The sequence below is a fragment of the Protopterus annectens genome, chromosome 10.part0, assembly GCF_019279795.1.
Source record: "Protopterus annectens isolate FY-2018-M chromosome 10.part0, PAN1.0, whole genome shotgun sequence".
In the NCBI taxonomy this organism is placed as follows: Eukaryota; Metazoa; Chordata; order Ceratodontiformes; family Protopteridae; genus Protopterus; species Protopterus annectens.
In genome coordinates this window covers 439239507-439266357 of record NC_056744.1, presented here as the reverse complement: position 1 = coordinate 439266357, position 26851 = coordinate 439239507, and the positions used below count along the sequence as shown (strand labels likewise).

Here is a 26851-nt window from a genome sequence, read left to right as displayed (position 1 = left end):
AGTCTTACAATGTCTAGTTCGACAGCCCTTTGAGCCAGCAGCTACTTGTGATCTCATGTTTTTATCTTGGAAGACCCTCTTCCAAGTAGCTATCATGTCTGCTAGGAGAATTTTAGAGTTACCGGCTTTATGTGTGAATCATTACTATATCATTTTTCACAAAGAAAGAGTATCACTTAGAACCAGTCCCACCTTCCTTCCCAAAGTTGTATCAGAGTCAATATCAACCAGTCCATAGACTTACCAGTCTTCCTCTCAATTTTTACAGACAAAGGAGAGTACTGTTTACACTTGTTGGATATCCACAGACAATTATGTTTTTACTTGGACAGAACAAAATCTTCTAGAAAATCAGGCCAACTATTTCTATCATTTTCAGGACCCAGATTGGGCAAACCTTTATCAAATGAACAGCTTACCAATCTTTTGGGTGCCAGATGTTGTTTTTCCTTCAGGAGAGGCAAAACATTAGGGGGATTTTTCAATCATTATAAACATAAAATACCATCTGCAAACACTATTCAGGGTACTTTGGATGGTGGGATATTGGTGGGATGTTTTCCATGTGGTCATTGCTCATTTTGTAGGCATATGTGCCAAACAAAGGAATTTACTAGTAAAAACACGTCTTGCATATTTGATATCAATATATTTGCTAATTGCAGTACAGACTGGGTGGTGTAATTAGCTCTATGTACATGTTCAGCATTTTATGTAGGTCAGACCTCAAGATCTATTAGACTACGTATTTCTGAAGACTCCAGTAATATTAGAACTAAATGTTCTACCAATGCTTTGTATAAGCATACTATCAAACATCCCACTGCCCAACACAAATTTATTGTTACTGATAAGGTTTTTGGTAATAGAAATTTTAAAGCGGGTTGGCACAATATTTTGAATAAAAAAGAGAAAACTTGGGATTGTCACACTGTGAGGGGGGGGTCTTTTTTCCCCTAGGCTGAATGAACATTTATAATGCTGTTAATTGATTGAATGGTATTTATCTGCTGACTATGACATTTTTTTATATAAATGTGATTCACTTCTAGTTCATGTGTTATGCACTGAAAAAGGCTTAGGGCCAAAACCGGTCTGTGGACTACTGTTTGATAAAAGTCAGTTATAACCTCTTACTTGAGTGCTGGCATTTTTGGTTTTGAGATATTATAGGGTTATACTTTAGACAGGGTTTCTGTATTTTCTTAACTACTAGGCAAACTCGATCTGAGGTAATGGGAAGAAAGGCATTGTGGGTAGAGCCTTAGCTCGAGAGTTTTTGGCTGGCGCAAGCTGTGTATAATGGCCAAGTTGGTTCCAAGAGGTCGGAACTGAAGCCATCAGTCAAGAATGAATGAAAATTGACAACACAGATGGAACGTTGTAGTAAGAACATAACTTCTTTTTTTTTTTTGTTTAAAAGGCTGGATATCTAGATTAATGACCTTGACTTAAGCTACAAAAAAGTATTTTTTTTGTCAGCAAGTAGGCTTGAAAAGTAAGAGGAAATTATGAAAGACATGAAAAATTAAAGGTTCATTGTATTTGCAAAGATATTATCTTGTTTTTTTTTCTCCATTAGCAAATGTTCTGTGTGAGAGTTGAGATGTCTGCAGCTGTAGGTGGTTGTATGTTCTGTTTTGTGTGAAATTTACAACATTTTCCTCATGTATGTGCAGAGTGTTAGCTATTGTTTTCTTCTTGTTGCTGAATACTTTTACATGAAGATGTTCTGTCGTCAGAGGCAAGCAACTGATCTTGAGATTTCTGAGCATTCTTTGCTGAGGGAAATGCAAACTTTAAATGTACAATAGCAAGCAGTTCAGTGAAAAATAAAATTGGAAATTATGGGAAGTGAATAATAGATAGCAACCTCCCTAGCATCCTGAATACTCTAATACATTTAATGGAACAGTGTACAATTTAGTTTTATTTAAACTTTGCTAGTACTTTTTTCTTCAGGGCTAAAAGTATTTTCTGAAAGCATGAAAGCTGTTTTTCACATCTAGAAGAGACATAAAGATAAGAAAAGAAGAGACACCAGTCAGTGCATTTGGGAACATAGGATATAACATACTCTTTAACATGGATAACCTTAATTTTAGGTTAGATAATGACTGTAAGTGAAGCTGAAACTTCATTTTTTGAAGATGTACATAGATTTGAGTGTTTGTTCTAAATTTACAGGGGACGGGGATATTCTGACAATGTATTTATTAACACATTTATTAAATTATCAGTTAAGACATAAGCAAGTGTATATTAACAAAAAGGAACAAGGTGGTTTTGGATTACTTGATTTGAAGGGATATTTCAGAACTACATGGTTAAGGCTTATATATATATAACACAAGCAGACGGGTATAATTTAAAATGGAAAGAGGTGATGATGAAGTAAATGGGACATTCAAGAAATAAAGAGAGAGAGAGAGATAGAGGGATTTTGTATGCAGTTCCTTAAGGAGAATAATAACCATACAGAATAATATAGTCATAAAGTAGCAGAAAGTATTCTAAGAAATAAGCCAACATATGAATGGAGACAAGAGATTTTTGCCAGTGGGGATGACTACAAATGGGGGTACAGAAAACAGACAACAGGGGCTGAAATTTACTGGAGAAAACAAAGGAGCCAAGGCATTGTGAGCAAATAACTAGAGAGGGGAGAGGTAATAGAGTGGGATGAGGCCAAGAAGATGCTTGGACTGCAAGCTAGAGACTACTATCCCCACCAGGGATTGATAGAGTATAGGAAAAGAGAAAGGGATAGGGGAATCTTAAGTGAAAGGCCTGCTTTGGTTACAGGTTTTAGAAATCTAATCTAGTCTGTAGGGCTACAAAATCTAGAACAGAAGCTGCTGTTAAAAAGGGGTAACTACTAGGGCATATAAAATATTGCATAGCTGTAAGAATCAGTCATAGGAGGTTAGAAAAGGTTTAGATGGCAGACTGAAAAAGCACTTTGCTAGAGAACAATAGGAGGACATATGTATGGCTACCAAGTATGCAACAAAGCAGAAATGGTTTAGGATTTTTGCCTGGAAGTGTTTGCATAGGTATTTTTATACCCCAAGCAGACTTCATAGAATTTTTCCTCAGGAAGATAGCAAATGTTGGCGGTGGGATGGGAAAGAAAGAGGTAACTGGGAACATGTTTTTTGGGAGTGTAATAACTTGACAGATTTTAAAAATTCCCTACAGAGTACTTTGTCAGAAATATTGGGTGAGCAAATTGCTATTACTAAGGAAATTATTTATTTTTAGCTGGAACACAGGATCTGAATTGTCTAGCCATAGTAAGTCATTGTTAAGTTTAATTCTGTTAGCTGCCAAAAATAAGCAATTAATAGAAGATGGAAATCAAAGTCTAAACAAACTGTATTTGAAGTACTGAATATTATAAAAGAGATGAAAGAAATGGTTGAGGGATTTTTAGAAAAGAGAAGGAACAAATTATATAGAAATAATTGGTAATTGATATCAATGCATGCAGAATAATGTTCAGCAGGAGGAGTGAGGTTTAAGGGAAGGCAGGAATGGAGCAAATAGTTATAAAGAAAGAAAAGATGTAGGACATATAATGCATGTAAAAGGAAATATGTTAATATGTCTTTTTCCTTTTCTGTTAATGTATGTTTGCCTATGTCTCAAGTGATAATTTAATAAAGGTACTTTTTTAGAAAGAGCACTGCATCAATCATGCCACTCATTTAAAGTCAAACAGCTAATAACATCAGTTTATCATACACAGACTGATGAATTAGTAGAGAAATAGGTTCATAGGTGTCTACTAGGCTAATGACATCAAGGGCCTTTTTAAGCCTAGCCAATGTATCCCAAATCTCTGACATGTTCTCATATCCTTGATAAGTATAAGCAAGGGCTTGGGAGATGAAACCAGTACAAGCAGCGGCTTGGGAAATTAACCATTTACAGGCTGCCTGTGTCCATTAGAGACATAGGTGCCAAGCCTGGATGAATCTCCTGTTCCTTATCCAATTGTCCAACTTACACTTGAACTGGATCAGGAAGGAACTCTGCTTCAGGTAAATAGGGAGCTTGTTCCAGAGAAGGGATAGTCTCTGGGATACATACCTGTCTTTCCAGCAGGTCCTATTTATATCATAGGCAAGGTTTAATTCTTTAGAATTGGTAATTCTGGTACTGTTTTTTTTTTTTTTGTGAATATGCAGGAGCTCCATCAGGGTGGGGTCTGACAATGCCTTGTATGCCAGGTATAGATCTCCCCTCAACAGCTTGTAGGAGATAGAATACAGGGATAGGGCCTTGAAGCAATCTGCATAGGAAATGTTACTTACAACCTGTATTCTTTTAGTGAGGAACTTCTGTGGACATTCCAGTTGTTGGATGTGCCTGGTTTAATAAAACACTGAAGTCCTTATGAAGTAAAGTCATTTACACAGATCAAAAGAACTGGAACCAGTTGTTATCCTGCTTAATGCTTGATTTAAGAGTGGTAGTTCGAGCTTCAGCTGGGTTGATCCTATTTCAACTCTCATATAGCAATCATCTACGAGAACTGCTGCACATTGCTAAGGAAATTTGGGAAGAAGGCAAGACACTATTCCCTCCAGTACAGCTCTTTTGAGTGTGTACCTTTAACTCCCAGTGGGCGTGGCTTGAGACTTTAAAAAATAAAGTTATCACCTTACAGTTCTAACAAATACTCATTGACATAGGTCAAATATCAATACAACTGTGTTTGCCATGATGTATGCTTCAGTATAAAATATTCAGATTCCTTGTATGTAGCATGGTTTTGGAAGTATTAATGCAAATATGAACAAGCAATATTTGACGCCTAGAGGAGCAGTAGGAGGTAACTGCAGATGCACCTGGAGGCGTCACACGGATGTATTGACATGTGATAGAACACTACATTAGATTGTAGGATATATTAAAGCTGGTTATGCATATAGTAAAGGAATACATGCAAAGAGACAAGAAGATTCAACAGAGTTTGTAATAAAAATAGAAGTCACATAGTAAATGGAGCAGCTCAATAGTGCTAGTCCCTAAACCTGACAGACATATTAAGTTATGTAATGACTTTAGAAAATTGAATAGCACATTAAAGTTTGATAAGCTATCCTAGGCTCTGAACTAATGTTGATAAAGAACCTAGGAAAGGACAGATATTTGATAGTGCCAGACCTGATGAACGGTCCTGCAGATAACACTTACTTCTTTAGCCAAAGGAAAAAAACTGTGTAATCCTTGATGGTCTGTTTCAGTTTTACCAACTAGCCTACACAGGGTCTGGCTATATTTCAGAAGCTGATACATAAAATACTGAAATAAAAAAAGCGGTCCAGACCACAGGAAAAAGCTAAGTAAAATAATTTATTATAAAGTAATCACCACTGAAGCGCTTTCACCCTGACCCAATGCAGGGCTTTTTCAAGTGTAAAGGAACAAACATTCCAACCATTCATTTAAATACCCCAGTACATAAAAAGGGCGCCAAAAGGTCTTAAAGCAATACATTCCCTACACATTTAAAATGATGTCATCACTTCTGCAATGTCTCAAGGTCGCAAAGGTCAAGTTGCAAGAAATCTGGAATTTAAAGGGACTGTTTGGAATTTTGTGGCATCCTGTTATTTTATAGTTTAACTTGGTATTTTCTGGTATTCACCAAACACTTGAGAGATATTCATAAGAATGTGGAAGTTGGACCAGACCTTTTAAAGTTAATCAATAATACACAGCTATGTCAAAACATTTGTATGTACTGGACGTTGGCTGACATAATCCTACAAAAATTGCAGTCAGGCAGCTATACAGCATGACACCAGTGCTCTTCCTTTGTTGCTTTTTTCTGACACTAGGCTCCGGAAAAAAAATACTTATATTAAATGTGCCAACTCACTGTATTTCAGAAATCAGCATGTATGAGGCTCCTGTACAGTTGAGAAATGAGCACTAATGGTGGAGCTTAACTTCACCTAGCATCCCCGGTAAATCCACCAGTGATGTATATGCATATGGGCCTATGACAACTGTTTGGACGAACAAAATGTCAACTACCAGTATATGTGTTCTTAAATTGAAACATGCAACATTGACACATTCTGCGTATAATCCAGGGATTATCCCAGCATTGCCTAAACCAAAAATAAATGCTTTTGTAGTGGGGCAAGCCGTCTTGCATCCCCACACCCCCTTCTGATTATATATACTAACTCTGAGATCGCACGGTCCCTGAAGAAAGGGAATATTTTTGTATCTGGGAATTGTTGATTTTGTACACCTGTCAACCCATCTGTTTCAAGTGACCAAATGGTATTGACCAAACAGATACTGACCTTGTGATCATTTGATCAGATATCACAAACAATATATATATATATATATATATATATATATATATATATATATATATATATCTATATCTATATCTATATATATATATATATATATATATATATATATATATATATATCTATATATATATATCTATATATATATATATATATATATATATATATATATATATATATATATATATATATATATATATGGGTCTATATTAGTTTGCCAGGATCGCATAGCAGCGAACACTTAATCATCGACCTTAATTCAGCGAAAATCGAGGAAATACTTGCCCTATAGCACAGTGGACCGACAGCTAAGCAAACCAAACCCCCCACACCTCCCCAACTATATATATATGTATATATATATATATATATATATATATATATATATATATATATATATATATATATATATATATATATATATATATATATATATATATATATATATATATATATATATATATATATATATATATATATATATATATATATATATATATATATACCAAGCCGAGATCACACTACAGTGGAGAAAAGGGCAAAGTTGTGCTGTAGGGCAAGTATTTCCTTACCCTTGGTAAATTCAGTGAATTGCTGAAATGAATTTCGCTGTATGAGGGTCGATGATTAGGTGTTCAGTGCAATGCAGTTTCAGTGAACTAATATAAACCCATGGATCTACTTTGGAACCTCGAGCTTTTAAAACTTCGAACTTCATACTGTCGAGACCATAAAGTACAGTTTTGTACCTACCATAAATGTAGATGTTCGAGTGCGCATACAGCTGCAGTCATCACACTTGGGTTATCCTGCCATCAGGCGGGTCCTCGGTTGGCCGAATTCCAAAGTCTAGGTCTGGCGTCGGTTGTCGTCGCTTCTTCCCTGACGTCAGTGTGGCAGGGGTGTAGAAGAGGCAGCCGATGCCATTTTCTTCAGTTTTTCTTGCCCCAGATGTCAGGTGCCCCCAGAAAGGAAGGCAAAACATGATGTCATGCAAACATACATAAGTAGATAAATCAAAACAGTAGTTGCAAGCAAATACACCATAAAGGAATACCCCAAATAGGTTGTATGTTAAAGGTGTTTGTCATAAGCCCTGTCCTAAGAGGGGATGGTAACTTGGACTGCAGCTGTATATGCACTCGAACATCTACATTTATGGTAGGTACAAAACTGTACTATGTTCATCGTGCATACAGCTGCAGTCATCACACTTGGGTAGAATCCCAAAGCTAAGTAAGGGTGGCTGGTACTAAGCGGAATTAGGAGGGGCTAGAATGCCCTGCAGGACTGCTGTGGCAAAGCCCGCTCTAGATTTTAAGTATAGTGGAAGGTGGTAGTGCTTGGAGAAAGTGTGCACTGAACTCCAAGTAGCTGCTTCCAAAATGTCCTTGGTAGGGACCCCCCTGAGGAAAGCTGCTGAGGTAGCTGTAGCCCTGTTGGAGTGGGATATGATGTATACAGGCACTGATTTTCCATGAAATGAATAACAAAAGCGTATGCAGTGGGCTATCCATTTTGAAATAGTCTGTTTGGAAATAGCCTTTCCTTGAGCACCTGTAGCATAGGACACAAAGAGCTGCTCAGATTTTCTGAATGACTTTGTTCTGTCCAAGTAATAATGAAGTTGCCTGTGAATGTCCAAGGAATGTAGTAGCCTCTCTCCTTTGTTCTGTGGATTTGGATAAAAGGTAGGTAAATGAATAGTCTGATTCAAAGCCACACTGGATACTACCTTTGGCATGAAGGTAGGGTTGGTTCATAAGGAAACCCTGTCCTGATGGAAAATGATGAATGGTTGCACAGCCATGAGGGCCTGTAGCTCCAAAACCCTGCGTGCTGAGGTGATAGCCAGAAGGAAGGCTGTTTTCCATGACAAGTATTGTTGCTCTGCTGAAGAAGCCGGCTCAAAAGGAGGCAGTGTCAGCTTCTCCAATACGAAGTTGAGGTCCCAAGCTGGAGCTGGTGGTTTCCGTGGGGGTTTTATATTTTTTGCCCCTCTGAGGAACTGCCTTAATAGAGGATGTGAGAATAAAGGAGGATCCGTATTGTATTGTGCTGAAATGGCTGAAGCGTGGATCTTGATGGAAGAGAATGAGAGGCCACTGTTTAACATCTCAGTTAGGTACTGTAAAATCTGAGGTATATTTATTACCCAAGGATTCTGGCCCTTTGCTTGATTCCAGGAACAAAATCATTTCCATTTGGCGGAGTAGGTTTTTCTAGTAGAGGGTCTCCTGGCCTCCAAGATGACATCCTGTACCTCCTTGGAGAGGAGGGTTTGTTGATAAATTAAGGTATTCTCCATGCAGCTAGATTTAGAGTTCGGAGCTGGCTGTGAAGGGTCTTGTAGTTGTGCTGGGACAACAGAAGAGGAACTTGAGGAAGGATCCATGGTGGTGAGTGTGACAGGCACTTTAGGAGAGGATACCAGTGCTGTTGTGGCCAGTCTGGAGCAATGAGAATCATTTGTGGCCTCTCTGCTCTGATTTTTAATAGGACTTTGGCCAGTAGAGGTAGAGGCGGGAAGGCATAGACTGTCAGTGTTGTCCAATTGAAAGAGAATGCGTCCACTTTCCAGGCCTGTGGATGATAGGTCCTTGAGCAGAATTTTTCCAACTGGTAATTTCTGTGGGTAGCAAATAGATCTATGTCTGGCTGTCCCCATGCCTGAGTTATCTTTGAGAAGACTTGAGGATGCAACTTCCATTCGTGTGGGTCTGTCATATTTCTGCTTAAGTTGTCTGCCAGTGTGTTTTCATTCCCTGGCAGGAATTGTGCCTGTAGTTGAATTTGTAATTCCAGTGCTGTGTTCCACAGGGTCATGGCTTGCCTGCACAGGGGGTATGAATGCGTTCCCCCCTGTTTGTTTATGTACCACATGACTGTGGTGTTGTCTGTCCTTATTAATAGCTGGCCTGGATGCATTAGTTCTTTGAAGGTCATAAGAGCATTTTGCATGGCTAGCATCTCCTTTTGGTTGATGTGTAGGTGCATCTCCTTTTGGGACCATTTTCCCTGAATACACTGACCTGCCATGTGTGCTCCCCAGGCATAGTCTGAGGCGTCTGTTGTGATGATTTGAGTTGCTTGTGGTAAACAGAAAGGAAGACCTGTGTTTCTTTGGCATGCTTGAGCCCACCACAAAAATTCCTTTTGAAGGCATGGAATGAGTGGTATAATTGTTTCCAAGCTGTGGCTGTGCTGAGACCATAAGTTTTTAGGTACCATTGTAGTTTCCTCATATGCAGCTTTGCAAATGGTATTAGTAGGATGCAAGATGCCATGAACCCCAGAGCCTGCAGGATTTTCCTTGCAGTTAGCCTGGTTAAAGTTGCCATTTTGTTGTAGTATTGAGACAGTTGCCCTTGTTTGTCTGGTGTGAGGTAGGCCATCTGGGTTGCTGTATTTAAGCTGGCACCCAGGAAAATTATCTGTTGAGAAGGTATTAGTTTTGATTTCTTTTTGTTCGCTGTGTAGCCCAGGCAGTTTAACAGTTTTATTACTAACGCCAGATGTTGCAATAGAAGGTCCTTTCTGTCTGCTTGGATCAGGCAGTCGTCCAGATATGGGTAGATTTGGATTCCTCGTTGTCTGCAGAAGGCAATTACTGATGCCAGGTATTTCGTAAACAGTCTGGGTGCAGTAGATAAGCCAAAGGGCAATGCAGAGAATTGGTAATGGGTTGAACCTGCAAGAAATCTGAGGTATCTTCTGCAATCTTGTCTGATAGGGACATGCAGGTATGCCTCCTTGAGGTCCAAAGTTACCAGCCAAGACTCCTTGCCCAGCATGGGAAGAAGCTGCTGTAATGTGAGCATCTTGAATTTTGGTACCTCTAGATATGTGTTTAGAATAGATAGGTCTAAGATAGGTCTCCAATCTTTGTCCTTCCTTAGTACCAGAAATAGTCTTGAATAAAAACCTTGACCTTGTTCTTTTGCAGGTACCTCTTGAATTGCTTTCATATCCATGAGAGCGGAAATTTGCCTTTGTGCCTCTGCCCATTGATTTTGTGGCAGGTTTGGCATGCCTCTCATTTCTGGAAGGGTGTGAAAGTGGAACCTGTAGCCTCTGTCTATAATATCCAGAATCCATTTGTCCTGTGTAACAATGTGCCAGTTTTTTGAAAATAAGGCCAGTTTTCCGCCCAAAGGTGCTGCCATTATATCTTTGTTTGGCAGGCATAGGGGAAAGTCATTGCATCTGTTTTCTAAATGACTGTGGTCTATCTTCTCCACCTCTGGGGTGGGGTTGCCACTGTCTAGCTCTGTAAGATCCTTGGTTGGTTGTCCTCTACCCCTTGGGCTGTATTTTTGCCTTTGGGGTCTGTCCGTGGCTGGAAAGAACCAATTTTTTGAAGGCCAGTTTCTGCTGAAGCATGGAGGCTGCACCTGCAAGAAATCTTTAACTGTTTGCATAGATTTCGCTTTTTCCTCCATTTTCTTTAGTACCTCCTCAGCTTTAACACCGAACAATACATCTTTTTGTAGTGGTGCATTTCTAATAACTTTGCTTTGACATGATCTGGTAAGGTTTGCTCTTTGAGCCAAGCATGTCTACGTATGACAGACCCCGTGACAGTAGCTCTGCATGAGGCCTCTAAAGCATCAAAACCACACTGCAAGGTATGTTTCCCCACTTGTTCTGCTCCATGCAACAAATCCTGCAACTCTTTCAAGTCTGGTTGTTCTGTTTGTGTCATTTTGCCTTTCAGCTGAGATAGCAAGAACTGTTGGTATTTTAACATATGAAATTGACAGTTTAATGCCCTCATGGTTAAAGTGGCTGATGTATACACCTTTTTCCCCCACCTTTCTAATGCTCTAGAATCTCTCTCTGAAGGCAAAGGGTTTTTAGCAGTAGAGGCCTTAATCCCCTTGGGACCCTGTGAAATTGTTTCTGGGTCAGCAGTATGGCTTTTATAAAGGAACTGGTGAGAATCAGGAACCCTGTAATATCTGTCTGGTTTAACAGGGGCTGGAGGTAATGAGTCTGGATTAAGACTGGCTTCTGCGTTCACATCATCCAAAATATCTAAGACAGGAGGAATAGCCAGGGGCCTATGCTGGAGAAGTAGTAGAAATTCCCTGAGCCTTTTCTTGGAATCTGAGTAATCTTGGCCTTCCCAGTGGAAGTGCTCTCTCAATGTATGCAGGGTTTCCCCAAAAGAGTAGTCCTCAGGGGGGGAGACCGAGGGAATAGACTCCTCAGCATCAGAGTCTTCAGATGGGGAATAGGTGTAATCCTGGTCCTCAAAATGGTCTGAAGTAATAGAAGCCTTGTCTGAGGAAGGGTAGTCTTCCTCCAACCTGGGTCTTTTGTCTGAGGGGGGTTGAGAACCCCTGATGAGAGTAATCAAATCCTCAGCCATTTTAAGCATCTGTTTTTTAGGCATGGGGCCTTGAGAGGGGGTCTGAGGACCTTGTTTTTTAATTTTCATTGCAGCTTTAGACTTAGTGAATGATTTAATAGAGGAGGTGGTAGGCCTGAAAATGCCTTCAGAAATGGCAGGCCTCGCTAAAATTTCGGTTTCCTCGCCAATAGTGGCATCGGTATCTGCAGTGGGAATGGAGACCGAGGATCCTGCGGCCTCGGGTACTGAAGTCACCGGTAAAATAGTTTTGTCAGTAGTCAGGGGCTGCATAGGCCCCTCGCTGAGAACTGGAGAACAGGTAGTCGACCTAAGTGTGATCTCAGTACTCGGTGCAGGCCTCGGATGTCTATCCTTATCTTTGCGTCTTTTGCCTAAAACTGGTGTCGGTGCATCCGACGACATGATATAATAACATTTTTTGCCAAAATAATGAAGGGCGAACTCCGCCTGGTGCTTAATAGTGCGCTTGTTAAACCTAGCACAAAAACGGCAGGCCGAGACGTCGTGGTCTGGCCCTAAGCAAGGTATACAGTAAGAGTGAAAATCCTTATGCGGTATTTGCTTCCTACAAGAAATGCAATTATTAACTTTGTCTGACATCGGTCTGAGGCAAGAAAAGTTTCCCCAACGGGGTACTTAGCTTTAAAGAAGACTTCGGCTGAAATACTGTTCGTAAATCTCAGGAGCTGGCCAACCGGCACTTGTGAACTGCTTCTGCTTCGGGCACTGTGTGGCAAGAAAGACTGAAGAAAATGGCGTCGGCTGCCTCTTTTATACCCCTGCCACACTGACGTCAGGGAAGAAGTGACGACAACCGACGCCTGACCTAGACTTTGGAATTCGGTCGACCGAGGACCCGCCTGACGGCAGGATAACCCAAGTGTGATGACTGCAGCTGTATGCACGATGAACATCATCGAAATTTTGAAATTTAAAAATTTTAAAACTTCAATAAAAAAAACACAATTTTTTTTTACATTAACGCAGGGGGGGCAAGCCCCCCTGCACCCCACACCCCTTGCTAATTAAACATACCAACTCAGAGGTCATACTACAGTGAAGAGAATGGTAAATTTCCCATTCCGTGCTGTCTGGCAATCTCCATTTAATTTGTTTGAAGTTTCAAAACTTCGATCTTATGGTTTCGACCATATTACATTCGAAGTTTTGAAACTTTGAGCTTCCAAAGTAGACCCATATACATACATATATATGTACATATACATATACATATACGTTACACAAGCCACCACCCGCAAGTCTGTGATTGCATCTTATTCTTTGTTTATATGTTATGTGTGAGGTCAGATGAACACAGAGAACAAGTAAATCAACTGAGAAGCACTGTTATTTAAATAATAGCCTGGCAGTGACTGGAATCTCCTCTGTGACAGTGTTCCATAAAGCAGACAGTAACATCATGCTTGTGACATGTTTCCCCCAGAACAACTGGAAACTGCACTGGTTATTTATTTATTTTATTTATTTAAATTTGTTGACCAGGAGTGTCCGACTGGACGTGGGTCCATTTTCAGCGGAGGCCCGGGGAGAAAAGCTCCACAGTAAAATAAACAGACAGTAATTACATTGGATTACATAGCAATTAACAATTTAACATAGAAATTACTTACAACATATTTACAGATGAAGAACATAGTACATCAGTAGACAACTAGAATCTTTATCTGTGAAGTACATAACAGGCATTAACAAATGTAACAATGAGAAGTTCCTGCTGTATAATAAGTACTAGGCTTATGAGCATCTGAGCTTGCTATCATCAAGGTAGTTAGTGGAGGTGAAAGAAAGGTAGTAGTTGGATGGGGTGGATGATATTAGAGTGGGAGTTGCAAGGGCATAGCCAGCATGTTTTTAGGTGCGCTTTTAATAAAGTTTTGAAGTTGGTGCATGATGATACGGAGGTAATTGTGGGTGGGAGTGAGTTCCATAATTTGGCTATGGCACAAGAGAATAGTGCTTCACCAGCAGAGTTATTGGCTTTAGTGATCTGCAAGTGATTTTTGTTGCTGGATCTTAGTGGTCTAGTGGTGCGATAGGGTTGGAGTAGATTCTGGAGGGATGGGACATTTAGTGGATGGTTTACTAGTTTGTGGGCGAGTGAGAGTTGATACCACTGAAGGAGGTGAGGGAGTTCAAGCCAGCCCAGTTCAGCAAGTGAGAGACAGTGGTGACTATGGTAGGATGCCCCTGTGGCGAATTTGGCGATTTTGTTGTAGCAGGTCTCTAGCTTGTTTAGATCACATTGCCTTAGGTTGGTATATACTGGAGAGGCATAAAGTAGGGTGGAGATAAGGTGGGAATTTGCTATTGAAATCTTTGCTGCTTTGGTGAGAAATTGTTTATTTCTGTATAATGCTCCTAGTTTTTTGTGGACTTTTTATGGTCATGGATATGTGAATGTCAAATTTTAGTTTATTGTCTATTTCCACTCCTAGCAATTTGGTGTGTTCAGTTGGGTATATAGTGGTGTTGTCTTTTGCTGTGATGTTAAAGTGAGAGTTGTTTTGAGTATGTTTGGTGGGTTGGAAGATGAGTAGTTTAGTTTTGTTTGGGTTGAGTATTAATTGGGCATCGGATAACCATGTTTCAACAGAGGAAAAGGCTTCCTGTGTGACTTTTTGCAGTTTGGGTAGGGACTGGGCTGAGCAGATGATGGTTGAGTCATCTGCGTATTGGATGAGTGTGCCATGTTTGGTGGCAGAGGCTAGATTATTGGTGTAAACAGAGAAAAGTAGGGGTCCAAGGATGGATCCTTGGGGAACCCCTATGGAGACAGGTAGTTGGGGAGATATGTCATTCTGCCATACAACACACTGTAAATTAAGAAATGCATTTACAGAGCTGTGACAGGCACCAGGAACATAGCTACAGGAAGTGAGTGAGTGATTTTTTTAAAATTATAATATTAGCCTATATATTTAACAAACATTTTGGTTATAGATAGGGTTAATATATGTAGCTGTTTTAGGAAGAGGAATTGAGCTTGTTGCTGAAATAAGTAATGGAAAAAGTTCTGAAAGCCATTTAGATGTGAACTGCACACACATCACTGCAAAAGAGGAGAGAAAATACGGGTTGGGGGGGTTGAGGACATGTGTGTCCATACCTTTCAACTGTCCAGATTTTTGCAGAATGACCAGATTTTTGGCTCATATTTTGGTTTGTTTTTCATAAAATGTATGTTTTTTTGGCAAATCATGGATGATTGAAGTCACTAAACACTGACGCTTAGTTTCAGCCCTTTCAGAAAATGCAGACAATGCAAAACTTCTTATTCTAGCAACTTTCTAAGTTTTGGAAGAGAAATAATTCAAATCTGTTGTTATTTTTGGGCTTTTGCCCCACCATTATTTTTGCTTTTGTCCAAATTTCTTGTGCTAAGAGATTGAGGTGCATGTGTGTGTGTGTGTGTGTGTGTGTGTGTGTGTGTGTGTGTGTGTGTGTGTGTGTGTGTGTGTGTGTGTGTGTGTACACATGCATGCTTGTTTGTGGCATCACCCCTTTTCTGGTGCCTATGTCTCTAATGGAGAGAGGCAATCAGAACGTCTGTGTGATCAGAGAGGGAAAGAGATGATTTTCAGCTAACATATGCAACTTTTTTAACATGCCTTTCATATGTTATACTGGCTTAGAATGTTGTATCGAAGATTTTGTGGAGATGGGAAGAAACAAATGGATACATATTTATTTATTGCATTTGATTACTGGAAAAGTCCAACTCGGCAATAATAAAAACTTTTTAGCTGAGACTCAAGGAGAAAAGCTGATCCAGACAATAGATGAATTTTGTTTAACATTTGTTACTACGACTGTGTCGACTAGAAAACTTTCTGCAAACTTTTTATATATGAGATTTATTATGTGTGCACTGAATTTCTTGCTTACAGAGTGCATTTCAGTTGCTGAAAAGGAATTATATAGCGGATTTGTTGATGCTTTTTGTCTGCTCACTTCACTCAGTCTTGTCCCATACTTGTTTTGGTTTTTGTCCGCCCCAAAGGACAAAAATGTAGAACAGTTCATGTTCATATTGCTTGATTGTGTATGTTCTTTTGACTTGTAGTTGCAAAGAAAATTATGTATTTAGTGTCCTATATACACTTATAGCAAGAGAATTTGATGACTGAAACTATATGCCCATTTCTGGGCAATACTTAATTGAAGTATAGCCTGTATGTGCAATAATGAACCCTGCCTTCTTGTACAATAGCAAGGTGTTTTTTTTCAGCATATTTATAATGCAGGTAGGAATGGGGACTTTATTGATTTTTTTTTTTTAATGTTGATTTTGTATATACAGGAGGAGGAGGGGTGCTGAATATGATACAGAGCTTTTGTCTTGTAATGCTTTTTCACAGTAAGCCATAACATCTTACATGGGCATGTCCACACCTGCAGAGTCCCACTGCATGAGTATTACAGAATAGTTATGCCCACTTCTGCACCCTGAGTCCATTACGCTATCCCTGCTTTCCTGATGGTAAGACCAGCTGTATGGTAACATGATTATTTACAAAACATCAAATTGTATTTCTCTGACTGAAACTGTGATGTGTGGAGAGGTTCTGAATACAGCTGTGAGATTTTGTATTGCACTTTATAACCGAAAAGTAACATGCAGTATTTTTAAATAACTGAAACATTTTGCATTGTAGTACTTTTCCAACTCCATCTTCATACCTTTATCATAGGTGTCAACTAGTCTGAAAGCAGCATTGCTCAGAAATGTACACAGAAGTTTGCTATAGCTTGTGAAGGGGCCGGGGACAGTGTGGTCATTATTTCTTTAACTTTTCTCATGATCAGACTTCAGATATACACAAAAGGCCATCATAGGTTATTCGGCGGCTGTGTATTTTCTAAGAGAATATATCTGAATACGTTACTTGATGATTATTTTTTCACTTTCTCCCAAAGATATCAGCCATGTGTACCTGAGGCTATCCTTTGTGGGTAGAGGTAAGGAAGCAGTGCAGTTATGTCTGACAGCATCAAGGTAAAATATGTTACTTTGACATTTTGTCCATTCTCTTTTTATCCCAGTCTGACATCAGAAGGTTAGGGGGTGAGGTGGTAGTCTATTTACAGGTATGACAAACAATTTCAAATGTATGATTGTGGTCACTTGTTCTTTCACTTTCATTCCATATGGCAGCAGTAACTTCAAATATATGACTGCAGACATTTGTTCTTTCACTTTTGTCCCAGTCTCTCTCAAGGTGGGTGAATAGAAGTTGACTATCAGTTCTGGGGATTAGGTGGGAAGACAGCATTTTCAGGCATGCTGTATGTATCCTCACAAGCATTTGTCTTCTCTTTTTATTGGGAAATTCTGTTTTTTGCCAGGTTTAAGCATTAAACTTTGGACACAATTTATTTCTTCCTTGAAAGAAATATGACTGAAATTCTTGTTCAGACCATCATTGGGTCAAAAGATTGGGGGGCGCTCTAAAATGTACATCAGAGCATCTAGTACCCAGTGGCTTTTGAAGGTCTAGTGGTCCCCAGACCCTGGCTTAATTTACGTATTTCAGTGCATTCTTGGATGGAAAAATTTGAAGAGTAAGACAAGGTGTGGAAATGGAAGAAAGAAATCAGTCAGATGGTGTATGAATGTAAGTCAAGCAAGAATTATTACTTTAGACTAAACATAATACATAGTATCAGATTCTTCTTATCCCAGTACTGTGCATATGAAATTAACTTTGCATTCATAGCTTCATATGTTCATTTCTAAATATGCAGAACATGAAAATAAACTGAGGAGTTAAGTGTTCCATGAAGTAGGACTGAATGACTGCTGTTTCCATGATTGGTTGGTATGAGCTCCCCCATCCACATCTGTTCTGAATCCGTCACTGTATACACACACACACACACATATATATATATATATATATATATATATATATATATATATATATATATATATTTTTTTTTTATATATATTATCTTATAATACTATGTTGGAAGATTTACTGTATGTCAGGTCATCAATACGTAACTGAACCAATATCCAGTTTGCTATATTATGTTAGAAACCTTTGGTAGCTGACAAGAAATTATTTAATCGACTAAAGTTATGAAAAGTCACCCATAGATGTGCAATAGGAAGCTCCACCCAAGTACCACTTACATGTACCTAATGCCACTGCCTACTGATGAGGGGACTGTCTACACACTGCAGCCCACCTTTGTGGGTCTATATCACTTTGTCGAACTCTTAGAAGTTTAAAAGTCATATGGTCAACACCATATGATCGAACTTTTAAAAGTTCGAACATTTCAACGGAGATCTCCATACAGTGCAGAATAGGGAGATTTCCCTTTTCTGCACTGTAGTGTGATCTCGGAGTTGGTATATTTAAAGACCTGGGGGTATGGGGGGCGGGGGGACTTGCCCTCTTGCTTAAACCGTTCATGTAGGTCTTTCCTTTGGGTTATTTTTTTTATTACATTTTTGAACTTTTGAAAGTTCGATCATATGGTGTCGACCATATGACATTCGAACTTTTAAAAGTTTGATTATGTAATATAGACGCTCTTTGCATGCATTGAGTATCCATAAAGTGTTCCTTCACTGTCCGACAAAGAATCAAAATTCTGTGTAAAAATTCATTATATCAACTTCCCATGAAAAAAAGTTAATAGTGCTTACTGTGCTTGCATTGCTAGCTGGGTTGCCCAGCATGTGGCTGCAAGGTTATGTACCTATGCTACTCACCCAAGTTAAAAAGTAAGAGTTATACTTAGGAAGATTCAAGTTTTGTTGCTCCCAATTTGTAGAAGTATATAACAGTACTTTCATTATGTAGTTAACTGTGTTGACAACAGTCAGGTAATAGTCTTTGCAGTATGTGTGGGATTGTAGGGAAATGACCTCTGCAGCCACAGAGGCACGTGTTGGTCTCTCCATCAGTAAGACAGAGAAAAGCAGCAGGCAGTATGTTAGTGTAAATGATAGTATGCGCATCAACAATAATGATGGGAGATTAAACTCCCCATTTGAGGTCAGTTTGTGAGTACTTTTGCTTTTAATATGCTACTTGATAACAGGACCTTATTGAGAATGCAGGTCAGAATGCTTTAATGAGATTACAGAAAATACTTCCCCACGTTTTGCTGAAAAGAAAGTTTGAACTATAAAAACCTACAACAAGATGGAAAAGTAACTGATTCACTCTGGTCTATATTATAACAGCGAATGCTTAAAATAGCGAACGCTGTATAATCGACCCAAAAAAAAAAAAAACGAAAACTCAAAATTCTGAACAAACGGAACAGCGATTTTTTTTCCTAGGGAAAAAAAATCACTGGTCGCAAAAAAAAAAAAAAAAAAAATGAAACACAAACTAAAGTGGGGGCACACCCCCTCTACTTAAATATACCAACTCCGAGATCACATCACAGTGGAGGAAACGCCAAAGTCCCAAAAGCGGCCCAGTGATTTTTTTTCCCTGGGAAAAAATCGCTGTTCTGTGTCTTCGGGATTTTACCATTTCAACATTTAGTGATGATTAAACAGCATTTGTTATATTAAGCATTCGCTTACTTAATACGGAACCAATTCACTCTAGCTGCCATTAAACAATTTGCAAATGTGTACAGTCTGCTGAAATGGTGAGCATAACACAGACCATCTTGAACACAAGAGCACAACTCAGTCAAGGTTAACCAAAATGTATTACCCCATTGGCTTGTAATCAGCCTGAAGAAAACACTATTTACGTGGCATCAGAAGAATATTTATTAAACCATTTAATAACTATATTATACTATACGGATTTACATATATATATATATATATATATATATATATATATATACATATATATACATATATATATATATATATATAGATATAGATATATATATATATATATATATATATATATATATATATATATTGATATATTTTATATACATATATATTACGATGCATTTATGCTATATGTATATGTACTTTATTATACTGTATGTTTTTATTTTTACATTTTCTAATGTGTATGACATATTTTATGTTATCATGTTTATATTTATACCTTTATGTTTACCATAAGGGCAAATACCTGCTCTGTTTCAAGCAGGTATTCATTTATAATACATTCTTGATATCATCCAAGAATTGGCATAATTGGCACTCATTAGTAGTATAGGCGTAACCATGGTAGACACTTTTAACTTTTTCCATGACATGGGTTTGATAAGATGGGAACAACCCAAATGCACATTCCCATCTTGGAGTGATGTTTCATAATTTAAGCCATTTAATTTATAAAGCAAATGTCATGAATAATTTCAGATAGTCAACACTGAAGAAGATGATATGTCTATACTAATTAGTATTGATGCTTTGTACTGGAAAATCTTAAGTGGTTATTGGTAAAATATTCTAAGTTTAAAAACATAAAAACAGCAACTATTGATGCTGTATTTAAACATTCTTGTGCATGTATACATTTTTAAAATTACTTTTTTATGTGCAGGAAAGAGTACATTTGTTTTTTTAGAGTTTTCATTTTTATGCCAGTTTTGGAAGGTTTGGTTACTGAAATATTCTATGTTTCTAGTAAATAGTAAGATTACAGTTCTTGTACTAGCTGATATTGCTTTACATCACATTTCTCTTCAAAAGAGAATACTGCTAAGAAAAATGCACTATTGCCATGAACCCTCCTATGATGCCATTGTATGGATGTGAGCATCTGGAATACAAAGAATAATAGTTATTTATTCATGAAGCATTTGGTAAGGTTAAGGTTTTTGTGCATGCTGACTGACGGTGGTTTGTTATTAATTTCTAATCATTATTATAAATTTTGTAGAGACATTGTATGCTAAGAACTGATATTCAGGCTTCCTGAAATAACATTTATTTTTCTAGATCTTGTGTTAACTGTGATGCTTCCAACAAGCAACTGAGTAGTACACTTTATTGCAAACCATTCAGTGCTGATTTTTTATTAAATTACTAGACTTGCCATCCATATGAATTCAAGGATAATATGTCTAGAAACCTGTCCATTAAAGTTATACACAATACTTCCGATTCAAAAGAAGTTAATAACTAGATCTTAGAATGGTTGTTTTTTTAACAATGGTTATCCAGATCAGGTGTAAACAACACAAAAAAAATGTATATATCATCAGTTACAAGCAGGCATTCAATGTTCAGTCTGCAATTAATAAGATCACCAGAAAGCAACAGGATAAACAAAATAGGTTTATTAGTCACAGATGGGATAGCTTTAATTGTAATACAGAGGTTAGCAGGATCATTTCAAATAGACCTAGCTTCACATCTAAATGAATGAATATTCAGCACTAAAGAACTAGTTCAGTGTAAACAGATTTGAGCAGCTGGCATGAAGGGCACTTACTGTAACCATAGTAAGTGGTGTTCATTTGTTGAGGGGGGGGTTGCATTTATAAAACACTTACTGTAACCATAGTAAATGGTGCTCATTTGTTGAGGGGGTTGCATTTATAAAGGGGATTGTTTTGTACATCCAGAAACAGGTGAGAAATTATTTCTTAATGTTTACAGTGACACTTGCAAGGTTGTAAGACCACTGAGAGCATGATCTTAGGAATAGCAATTTCCCAAATGCTTTGATTAAAAATTCTAGAGAAACTGACCAGTCTTACTTAATCTAAATTTCAGATAATAAGGTAATGAGTCTGATTATCAAGGAAGGAGATTATATAAATGAGTTGCTTTCAATGAAGCCAAGTGGCAGATTACAGCAAAAAGAAACAGTGGGCTACATCTAAATTATACATCTGATGTTGTCACTCTTCATTGATTCTTGACTGATGGGTTACGACTGCGATCCTCTGAACCGATACGGACGTTATACAGCTTGCGCCAGCCAAAAAACTCTCAAGCTAAAGGTCTACCCATAATGCCCTTGTCTACATTACCTTAGAACTAGTTTGCCGATCTTATAGAAAGACGCATCAGATGATTCATTCTTGCAGCTAAGTGAATTTTTTTATATACAACTACATTTTTCCATTATATAATCCTTTTGCTCTAAATATTGTTCTTTCTTATTCTTTCTGATATTTACAAACTTAGTGTACCCTTTTGTTAGCATAATTACTCGCCCCTTTCCTTATAACACTTGGTATTCTTGCCTACCATAGCTGGTAGTTTTTCCTTCCCTCTCTTTCCTTTTTTCTTTCTTACCGACAGGTAATCTTTCCTACCATTGTTGGTAGGATCTTTATAGTGCATTTACTTCTGCTTCTTCTGTACTATTTTTTCTTCTTAAAATGGCAGATAAATCTAAATCAACAGCTACTGGATTTAAACAGTGTCAGGAGTGCGGCAGGAAAATGCCAAACTCTGATGGACATGAAAAATGTGTCTATTGCTTAGGTGCTCTACACCTCGACCTTGAGTGTTCCATCTGTCAGGGCTTTAGTACCAGAACCCTGGTAGAATGTAAAAATAAACTTATTCTCAAAGGGCTCCTAAAGGCACACTTTGAAGAAGCCTTGTTCAAGGCTGACCAGTCTCCTCCGGCCACTGCTTCAAAATTCAGTCATACAGTGTCAACATCTCCATCGGCGCAGACAGCAAAAAAGCATAAAAGCGCATAAAGCCATTCTGTTGGATATTCTACAGAACCAAGATCCAAGGGTTCCAAAAACATCGCAAGGTACCAAGTCCTCAGTACCAACTATTCTCTCAGTGCCATCCATCCCTATTATGGCACCAGCACCAACAACAACACCAGCACCAACTATGACCTCAACACTGAAAACTACTTCAGTACCAGCTTTTTTAGTTACTGTGCCGGTACCTGCATCTCTCATGGCACTGCAGCCTGTTACCCTTTCCTCAGTGTCGAAAACTAAAACTTTCCTTACTCCCAGGACAAGATATTCCCCAACTATTGACCCCTTTCTGGGTCAACTGCGAAGCCCATTTTAGAAAGGCCTGATTCCCCCTCCAGACTGTCCATTTGTCCACTAGGAGTCTCTGAATTCGATGTTGTGAGGTTAGTAGACCAGCTTCTGAAGGCTAGGTGTCTTCCTGCTTCCTCTCAGCCCCCCTCCCTCCTTGAGCAGGGGAATTTTCTCCCAGTACACCTACATATATTCCTCCTCTGACCTTCCCCGAGGCTTTAGTGCTGTCAACTCCAGCCACACAATCTCCAATCGTCTCGGCACCGACAACCCTTTTGTCTTCTGTTTCAAGCACACCTCTGACTCTCTGTGTGCTATCGGAATCGATAGGTCCCCGGGATCGATCTTCTGCCATTAGGTCCAGAGGGCTTGAGTCATTTCCTGTTTTTTTATTCAAAGCCAACCTTGTCACTTCAATCTGCTCCAGCTGCGGGTCCTTCCTTGGATCAGGTGTTGAAAGCAGGTCTGTCAGAGCGGGGGGGTGCCCCAGTTCCGAGTTTGTCTCTCTCAGTTTCAGGCTCCCATCCCTCCTCAGGGGGGCCTTCTTTCCAAGCCATGAAGATAGCCATAGCCACAGCTACTTCTCAGTTGGTTCCTGTGTTACCAGAGTCTCACCCTTTGGCCTTTCTGGAGCTTTCACCAACCTCAGTGCCCAGACAGTGAGCTCCAAGGCCACAAGAATTACTGTCCAAAGACCACCCCTCTTCTCAGTCCTCCTCAGACATTTCCACTAAGGAGCCCCCTCGGAAGAGATTGTGTAAGAGGAAACACCTAGAATCCCCTGAGGAGTCTGTCACTGAAGACATGGATTTCGATGAGGGGGAGGGTTCCCCCGGTCACCCCCAGAAATGTCTCCTTTGGAGACATCCTAGAAATCCTAAAACAGAGGAGTAACTGGAAGTCCAAAGACCCTTCCTCTGAGGAATCTGTGTATTTGCAGGCCTTTGGAGCTCACCCATCTACTTCCTAGGTAACTCCTTCCACTGATGATCTTGTTAAGCTGATCGCTCAGTGGGCTTGGAAGGCTCCTGATTCCATAGAACCAATCCCCCGAAGACCAGATAGGATACTTTCAGCTCTTGAAAATCACCAATATTGGGTGAAAGGACTAGCAGTAGTGCCATGGTGGTAGCCACTGCCACTAAGAAGGAACTAGCTGAGGAAAGTTCCACTGTTCATTTCCCCTAACCTAGAGTCCAGGGCAATGGACAGATTTGGGAAGTGGGTCTATGCATCATCGACCTTTACTATTAGGTCCTTGAACTTTGTGGCATATTTTACTAGGCTCCAAAAGGATCTCCTCAAGGAGCTTTTGGATACCCTGGTGGGAGCTGTGGCTGAGGGGGTCCAGGAAAAAGTGGCCTCGAGCTAGCTACAAGGAGTCTATATCTAATTCGTCCATGCCACTCATTGCATGTGTAGCCAAAGGGGCGACCAGGTCAGCCGGATCAGGTGTTGCTATTCGATGACATGCTTGGATGCTCCTGTGTGAGTTTACAGAGCCATTGTAGTCTTTTTTTGTCAATGTTCCTTTTGACAGATCATCTTTGTTCGGCCCCAAGGTTAAGAAAACTCTATCCAGGTGTGTGAAAGATGGAAAGACTCTGTCTGCTGTTGGCATACATTTTTCTGCTCCTCAACGAGTGTATTCCAGGAATCAGAGGAGTGGGAAGATGTAGTTCAAAAAGTCCCAGAAACTTTTCCTTGACACATGTGGTACAGACTCTCCTCGGGGCAGAGGGGGAGTTCAAATGGAAGATGCCATCCTACAGGCAGAGGTGGCCTGCAGAACCAGGGCTCCAGGGACTCCTTCTCTGGCCAACCATATCAGTGCTCCTGAAGGGAGGCCTGATTGCTTACCTCTGGAAGCAGTCGGGGGAAGATTTTATTTGCATCCAACAGCCTGGCAACTTATAACTACAGATACCTGGGTGCTAAGAATAATTTCTAGAGATTACTTTATCCCCTTTTCCCTTTACCCAAGTATTCACTCAAGGATCCCTGGTGTTCTACCCAGTCAGAGGGACCAAGCAGCCTTAAAAGTGCAAAAGCTGCTAGAAAAAAGAATCATCCAAGAAGTCCCACCAGACCAAAGAGGATCCAGATTTTACTCAAGATTCTTTTTAGTGCCAAAAAAAGACAGGGGACTGGAGACCAATTTTGTATCTCAGCATTCTAAACAGTTTTGTTCAACAGTCCAAATTCCACATGGTCCCAGTTCAGTCAATACGTTCCCTTCTAGAAGAAAATGATTGTATGTGCTGTATAGACCTTCAAGACACGTATTACGACATAAAAATGGACAAACGCTCAGGAAGGTTCCTCCACTTCTAGCTAGCAGCCAGTCATTATCAGTTCCAGTTGCTGCCCTTTGGTCTCACCACAGCCTCTAGATTGTTCACCAAATGTATGTCAGCAGTAGCAGCTCACCTGAGACTGCATGGATTCTGGGTGTTTCCATATCTAGACAACTGGCTCTACACTGCTCCCACCAGACATCTACTGCTGCAGGCGATAGAGGTCACCCTAAATTTGTTCTTGAATTTAGGCATCACAGTCAATCAAACAAAGTCCCAACTGAATCCTTCTCAGGATATGGAATTTATTGGAGCTTGTCTAAACATGCACTCTTGCGTAGCTCTCTACCTGTTCACAGGCTGCACAAAATAAGGTTTCAAGTCCATTCTCCTCACCAGAGACAAAGTACAAACTCACCAGGTGCTTCAAGCCTTAGGGTCCATGGCAGCAGTGATAACTCTGTTCCCTTTATCAAGATATCACATGAGATTACTGCAATGATTGCTAGTGAACCAGTGGTCTATTCTAACTCATCTAATGAACCATCCAATATTTATCACCAGTCGCTGCAAAAAGGACCTTTCTTGGTGCATGGAATCAGAGCAAATTATTCTTGATCGCCCATTTGTCCCTCAACAACCCAAGACCATAGTGAACACGGATGCTTCCCAGATGGGGTGGGGTGAGGGGCATTATCTAGGACAGACAGTCCAAGGCACTTGGTCTATGATAGAAGCCAATCTGCATATCAACATCCTGGAGTTGAGGGCAGTGCTTCTGGTGTTGCAGGCATTTCATCTTGTCCTCCCTCAAGGAACAATTGCTATTCAATCAGACAACATGCCCATACTCTGATACATCAACAAGCAAAAGGGAACCAGGTCCTACCCCCCTGTGTCGAGAAGCCCTACGAGTGTGGCAATGGGCCATAGCCTCCAACAGCTTTCTGATACCAATGCACATCCCAGGGAGTTCAAATGTAATAGTGGCAAAACTGAGCATGTGCATTCTTTCACCTCATGAGCGGTCTCTCAATCCCATGAAAGCGAAGAAGATCTTTCATCGCTGGGGCCAGCCTTACTGAGATCTTTTTGACTCACCCCAAAACAACAAGTACAGAAGCTACTTTGCCCTACTCCCCCCTCAGGGGGAATCCCCGAGAGACGCTGTTCTCTTCGATTGGCCCCCGAGACTTCTTTATGCCTTTCCCCCTTTCCCACTCTTTCTAAAGAAAGCAGCCAGGTTGAAAAGCCAAGTAATTCTCATTGCACCCTATTGGCCTGGACAAATATGGTTTCCCTTCCTATGGCCTCATCAGGTTCACCATCCATGGATTCTGGACCCAGTTCCAGACTCTCCATCTCTCCTTCAGGGACTGGTGCAACCTAATCTTCAAAGCCTCAAGTTAACCTTTTGGTTCCTCCAATTTCATTAGTTGCCAGGCATGATGGCATATCATCCCCGGTAAGAAAAATATTGCTAGCATCACATAAACCATCCACCAGGAAACTCTACCTCAGTAAGTGGAAGAGCTTTTCAATATGGGCTTGTGATATTTGGTCTCGACCCTTTCTCAGCACCAGTAAAGAAAGTGTTAGAATTTCTGGCCAGCCTTTTTACAAAAGGAGCATCTGCATCTACTGTTAAAGTCATTCTAGCTGCCATCGCTAACTTTCATAATGGCTTTGCAGACCTACCCTTAATTTTGCATAGACTATGTAAAGTCTTCCTCAAGGGAACCATTCGAATAAAGCTTTCATTTAAAGACCCTCTACCCCCATGGGACCTAACTATTATTCTACAAGCATTGGTACTTTTCCTTTTGAACCAGCAGCTTCTTCTGACTTGACGTTTCTCTCTTGGAAGACACTTCTCCTTATAGCTCTGACCTCTG

The 26851-nt window shown here is 39.7% G+C and overlaps 1 protein-coding gene across 2 annotated transcripts in view; it reads left to right on the top strand.

Annotated features, from left to right (window-relative positions):
- The window catches only part of ARMH1 (armadillo like helical domain containing 1), an 859505-nt gene that overhangs the window by 543521 nt on the left and 289133 nt on the right, over window positions 1–26851 (top strand). The gene's annotated exons all lie outside the window — the stretch shown is intronic.